We start from the raw sequence: 7,233 nt of genomic DNA on the forward strand, positions 1-7,233 counted from the left end.
CAAACAGAGATTGGTAAGCTTAGATATCAATTCTTTCACTGAAAGTCATGAACTCAATGGACAAATAATCTTGTTGCAAAGTGATTAACCATAATATCAGTCTATTTCTTAAGATCTCTGTCACTCAAAAAATAAAAATTCACATTATGTTTGTGAACGGGCATTCGGTTGTAGTCAGGATGCAAACTACTGCCAAAAATAATAATTTTGTGTGATGTAGATCCAAACCACCATCGGTACAAAACAACAACAACATTTTATTTATTTATTATAATTTTATTGTTGTCTTTTAATCATTATAATAGTGATTTTATAATGTCTAGATATAAATACAAAAGCAAAACACATGAAATGTCTATGTTAGAGAGTGTAAACTCAAATGAGTCAAAATTAATTACAAATACAACCACAGGGGTACATTAGGACAAACGAACAAACAAACAGTAAACTAATAAAATCAAATTATAGGCCTAGATAAAAACTTAAATTAAAATAAATTAAAATAAATAACACAATTAACAAATTATTTTTTAGATATTGTTAAACTTGTTATTGTTAAAAAAAATGTCATGGGTCTAAAAGAAGTTATCAGACCAAATGCACGGATCCAATATAGTGGTACATGTGCGTTTTCTTTCTCCACTGTTTAGACATAAATACCGGTCATGTAAGGCTGCAGTGAATCTACCTGGATATTTCTAGTAATCTTGAATACCTTGAATAACTGGTTCTGGTGTAAGCTATTTAATTTGGTGTGTCCTGTCTTGTTTCTGGACATTTAAGCTAAACTGAATTTGCCAGAGGCAGACTCTAAACAAACTGCAAAAACATCTCAAAGATGATCCAGATAAATGGGAAACACCTGAGATAAACTGAAAGTGTAGTCACTTATCTATAGCCTCATCCTAAATTGCATACTCTCTTGAGTAGGTACTTATCTTGAACAAGTAATTACTTCACGAACATTAAAAATAGTATAAGTGTGTAGCCTGAACATAATCTGGATGTACCGCACTGGCCATGCTGCTATTGTCACGTTAGCTAGTACTAGCATCCTCTCGTAGCCTCATGGTGTCCATCATATTTAGACTACAAAATCTCACTGTATGTAGCAGGTCATCTGGGTACCTTTATGAGTACTGTGAATTCTGAATTAATTCTTTTGTAACATACTGTTTTCTGGCATCAGCACTGTGGTACTTTGATGAACACACAAGAGAAGAAACTGCTGAATAAAAATATGATTTTTCTTTGCACACAAAAAGTATTCTTTGCAGCCTTATAAAATTACAATTGAACCACTGATGTCACATGGACTATTTTAATGATGTCTAATGATACTAAGTTTCTGGGCCTTGAACTTGGTAGTGTTGTTGCTGTCTATAAGCAAAGTAGCATTGTTGTACTTCATTTTTGTGTTTCTTTTTTCCTCTCTCTCTTTTTTTACTAAGTTGTGTCCAATTACCTTAATTGCACTTTTGCAAAGTTAATAGGGCATATGGGGTATCTTAGCTTTAACAACCTTTTGTTTAAAACTTAAAAAATAAAATTAAAATTGGTATAAAATTAAAGCCATAGGTCTAAATAATTCCTTCCAAATGTAAAATTGATGACACATTTGTTGAGGTTCCTGTGAGATTTTGTGTAGGTGCTGTAACAAAAATAGCCACCGGGTGACACCCACACTCCACTGAATTTTTTATTATGATAATGACAATATTTATTCTATCACAAAATGCAGTGGCCTGTGATTTTAATGTTTATTTTCAATATTGTGGCATGATTTTTTTTTTTTATATATATCCATGTGAAATATATATATATATATATATTTCACATGGATATATATAAAAAAAATAAATCATGCCACAATATTGAAAATAAACATTAAAATCACAGGCCACTCTGTGTGTATTAAATTTAATAAAATTCATAAGGTAGTTCATGCACAGCTTTCTTGTTTCACAGACAGATGAAAACATAATTAAAAATTACAGCATGGCATCACAACACCTATAAATTAGTCACTGATAGACTGAAATCAAAAACATTAGGCATTTTTAAATACGTACACAATTTTGTTTAAAAATAACTGGCTGCCGGTGTTAAAACCATATAAATTTTGGGGGTGGACGGGTTGAGGGGTCAATACTTTTCTTACAATTAGGACACAATTACACATTTTGTAGTTTTTAAAATGACAACAAAATTAGAAACTCCCTTAGAAACTATGACGATGTTTGCACAAATCTGCAAATAAAAAGCAAATTAGTAATCGAAGTGCATTAAACCATCACAATTGTGGATATATTACATCTGAATATGACACCTTTCATACATTGCAGCAGCATTTAAATGCTATAAAGATACAGATCAAATGCTTCCTATATATAATTTAATAAGAGATGATTTTTGAAACAATCATTCAAATCAGATTATTTACATTTGTATGAACTATAGAGTTAGACTCAATGAAATAAATCCATGAGTTTGAAGGGAAAACATGATATTGAGTACCTCTCGTTGATTGTCATGACGGCAGAAGTGACAGTACAAACTACATAATCTTTGGGACATAGAAAATTTGCTTTCTACTCAATAACTGCTCTATCAATGAGAAAAATCAATGATTAGTGATTAAGAAGCAAACTGCCTTGATGTTAAGGTTTACACTCACCCAAGAATTACACCTTCCACTGGAAAAGACCACTGTTGTAGAGATCCTCATTAGTGTAAAAAAAAACCCCATTGGAATCATGATGAAGTGCTCAAGTGTTTTTAATTAAGGTTTAAAAAAAGACAGGCCTTCGTTTTATTTTCAAGGCAAATTTCCTGTATTTGTAACTAGTCCCATAATGCATCACTGTAAACTACAACACAATATTTCTAGGGTAATGGTCACATACAGAAAGGGTTTCACTGTTGCAGCTCCTCTTGACATAGAGCTTGTTGGTTGGTTCAATATAATGTGATGTATTTGAGTCACCGTGAGGGGAAGGGATGATGGGACATAAATTTAGTCTCGAGGTCAAAATGAGATGACAGTGAGAACGCGATCACACAGAGTGGCCTGTGATTTGTCTGTTGTAGTCTGCAGTCTCCATTTTAAGGATATATGGGATGATACTGTCGATCTGAATATTTCCAATGAGGTTAGTAAAAAACAGCTCTTCAGTTATACTGGAACTCATCCACCGCTGGTAAACACAGGATTCGGGCCAACCTGCAACATCAACGACCAATTAATGAAAAGACAAATCAACACCTAAATGAAATATGGCCACAGTTTTGTGAACAGCAAATAAGGCATGTTGTCAGCAACCAAAAAAACAAAAAAAAAAAAAAAACTTCTGGTTTAAGGTCACTTGTGTCCAAGGAGGTCAAGAAATCTAGGCAAAATGTTATTTAGTTAACATTCACATACATCTCAACAGTACTTCCTTGGATGGGACAGGACCTGAAAGTTTTTATGGCCATAAATGCTTAGACACTTGACGTTTGCAGTCTAATTTCCTACCAGAAGGACACTGCAAAGATGTTTTCCCTTAAAACTGTTGTGTAAAAATGTTTGTGTTAACTGACAGCATTCCACAAATGCTGTTGATGGAGACCATGATGCATTTCACCTAGAGTATTACTTCACTATGGAACAGACCTGTAGGTATCATCGGGATAAGTCTTCTGCACATAGTCCTGGAGTTCTCTCTGCGCTTTTTCCTGGAAATTTTCAATTTGGCTACAGGGGCTCAAACCTGGATGATGGAGTGGATGGAGTTTACATCTGTCATACAACAACCTTTTACAATCACTAAGTCAGATGCAACATTTGGCCTTCTCTAAGGAGCTGAATGGTTGTGGACTGAACAGGACAGTGGCTTTTAAGTAAGCATATTCGGATCCGTCAGTCTGCAGCAACTCTTTGCAATGCTGTTGCAGAACTCCTGCAGCTTCCATATGTGCTCCATCACTAGTTTATTGCGTTCACATAGTTTGTCTACTGAGAGTTTTTAGTTCATTAAAGACTTACGACAACGTTTACATCAGTTACATCAACTTATTAACAAGGTAACTTGTTAGAACAATGCTTCCAATATAAAATTTTTTTTGGTACGTTTTCATTAAAAAAAATAATAATAATGTTTATTATTATTTTACATAATCTTTATAATGAAATCCATAAATTAAGCAGTTTGAAGGTTCCTTTCTGGTGCCTTACCAGTAAACTATCCATAAAGCCATTATTTATTATGATGGCACTGTGCCATATTTGTGTTAATTTGAAAACACTGAAATAGAGATTGAAATTCAGTCTCTATGACAATGCATCTTTGTGTCGATTGTAACTGCATGGCAACATTTACCATTTCAACCACAACAGGAGCAGTACTTTTTAATTTCTTGAAAGTTTTGTGGGGCATCATTACAGTAAATGCATGCCGCATGATTTCACATCATTCTAATTGCCCTGAAAGAAAAGAGAAAGCACAGACTGCCAAATTAACTTTATTAACAAACAAAATCAGAAAAAAATAAAAATTTATATTACTTTGTAGCGCAAAAAATAACAACAACAATTCAAAGCTGTATAACACTTATTGTTTTAATGCTCAAACCCCATTTTTCATCTTTGATCCACTAATAGATAAAGTACTTGCTTTATTAGCATTTATGTAATCAACAAATCCATAAAAAAATTCACTTTATGGGTGTAGTACAAATTGGATGAAGCTGTACAGACTAGCACTGATTGGCTTGCATTGCTGTTCGTCATCATTTAACGACTCGCTGATTGGTTGGCAGTGACGTTAATAACACGCCCACTTCAGTGAACACGCCTCTGAGCGGAGCGATCCAGGAAGTTATGTTCTTTTTATGTTCATAATATGAACAAAATGGAGATCTTGGCGCATTGTCATGAAAGGGAAGAACAAAATAGGAAGCCTTTGTTAAACACTTGTTAAAATATTCGACATAGAACACATTCGTGATTTCACATGAAAGTAATATTCAGGTCGAGTCAGGCGACAGCTCAAAATAATCCATTAAAATGTATGAACATTGGAGGGTAAATCTTCCCACAACAGAAATTAAAAGCTGCTCACCTGTGATACGGACGGGCGCAGGTTTATTTTTTTATTTATTTATTTTTATTCCACATTATTTGTTATTGTTTTACAGTGAAAGGTCATAGTTCGTGAACCCGTTTGCAAGTACTAATTTAGCAGATGCTTTTATCCGAACGATTTACAATAAGGACAAAAGAAGCAATCAAAACAAACAAAAGAGCAATGATATGAAAGTGCTATATTAGTATATATATATATATATATATATATATATATATATATATATATATATATATATATATATATATATATATATATTAGTAAATTGAATCGTGACGAGTGAATCGTTACATCCATCTTTATCCATGAGTACACAGCAGATAATGATATTCTAGGGAATTGTGTGCTTGTAATTGTATATCAACAGATTGGACAGGACCCTTTTCTATTCTAACATGAAAAAACCTCTGTGTATAAGGCTGTGTATGATTTACACATTTCTCTACATGAAAGGATTGTTTAGCAATTTAGCATGTCAGTGGTCCTGATGAAGTATCTTGTTGTATCACTGTTGGTTTGCATCCACTATGCACTTTAGAATTAAACCACATGGTTGAGATCAGATGCAGTGCTAAGCATTCAGTGTGTTCTCAAAGAAAAAATACTGAAGGTAAAAGTGGTTTTGATCCCTTTTATACAAAGGAAAGTATTGTGTTTATGTACCAGGTTTGTTAACTTTTACGTGTTTGGTCTGATGTGGCATCTATTTGTATTCAATGGTAATTAATCCTGCAAACATCCAGTAGTATAGGTAAGGGTTGGTTGCAAAAAGCTGAAGTCAAAGGTTTTTTTTATTTTTATTTTTTTCATTTGTATTTCATTAAAAATTACAACATAAAAAAAAAGTTATCATTTTTTTTTGACTACTATAATTAATATCTCTATTTTATTTATTTTTTACACCAGAAATAGTGTAAAGGATAGGCTTTAGTATGTTGAATATACAGCTTTCGTGAGGAAACAGTATATGTATATATATATGCTGAATGAATTGACAGCCTGGAGCAAATATGGCCCAAACAAAAGGTGAAACATGGCCCAAATTAGAAAGTCAACCCAGAAATGAGCCAAATGTGCCTTAATCAAATAATAAACACGGATGTGGCCCATTAAATGATCCTTGCATGTAATTCTTGTATGGATGAGTTTTATAAAGGCTGATGGCCTTTATGAGGCTGACAGACCTAAAGCCATTATTTAACCATATCTGTACCACACCTTTTTTTTTTATTTTATTTTATACACTTAATCAAACAATCTTAAAACACAGATATTGAGTTAGTCTTTTTTTTTTCCTCAGAAGTGTGCCAATGTTGGTATTAATGTTGTAAGATTTAAATAATTGACAATAATTTTTAATATGTCTCACTAACACTCTTTCATTAAAATAGAGGGGTAAAAATTACATGACTGCAGTTATCAAAAACTAGGGTGAACCAACAAAAAGTTTTTTTTTTTTGCATAGTAATATAAAACTCATATTCCACGATAAACTGTGGTTTGCTTTTTTGACAAATAAGTTTATCAGTTTAACACCTTAACCAAGTTAGAGTTTTTTTTTTCTTCCCAATATATTTTGATCTTGTGGGGTCATTAAAAGCAAATATTAGGAAATATCCTCTCCAGGCATCACGTCTGACCACTACTGTATGGTTCTCCATTATAAATCAATATATATATATATTCAGGAGATACAAGGCCACCGTTATGGCCTCCTCACAAGGCACGACATCCCGATCCTCCAAATGCCGTCTCTGAGTGAGCCCGACCCAGGCACAGCACACACTGCTCGTGTGCTCGTGTTTCTCCTGTTATGTTAAAGTATTGTGGTTGCCATGCATATTTTGGGTGGCTGTGAGTGTTGTGTTACTCGGTGAGCAATAGCTGTAGACTAATGCAAATGCAGTGGCAAGTAATAGGCTATATTACAAGCTTGCACTAGTTACAATTCCTTGTTGTAATGTACAATAACAATAAAGTCCTGGAATGTGTTAAAAAATGCTAGGTAGACTTCAGATTACCTTACTACTCTTTATCTTTAAGTTTGCCATTGCTGTTATATTTATGTAATCTTCACTCAAAACATGACTGAAATGGATTGCAATTT

At 33.3% G+C, this 7,233-nt stretch overlaps 1 pseudogene; it reads right to left on the minus strand.

Annotated features, from left to right (window-relative positions):
- Positions 1–2,770: 2,770 nt before the first annotated feature.
- Positions 2,771–3,965, minus strand: LOC113106857 (nuclear receptor subfamily 2 group C member 2-like; annotated as a pseudogene).
- Between the last annotated feature and the right edge of the window lie 3,268 nt (positions 3,966–7,233).

The sequence above is a fragment of the Carassius auratus genome, chromosome 8, assembly GCF_003368295.1.
Source record: "Carassius auratus strain Wakin chromosome 8, ASM336829v1, whole genome shotgun sequence".
Lineage (NCBI taxonomy): Eukaryota > Metazoa > Chordata > Actinopteri > Cypriniformes > Cyprinidae > Carassius > Carassius auratus.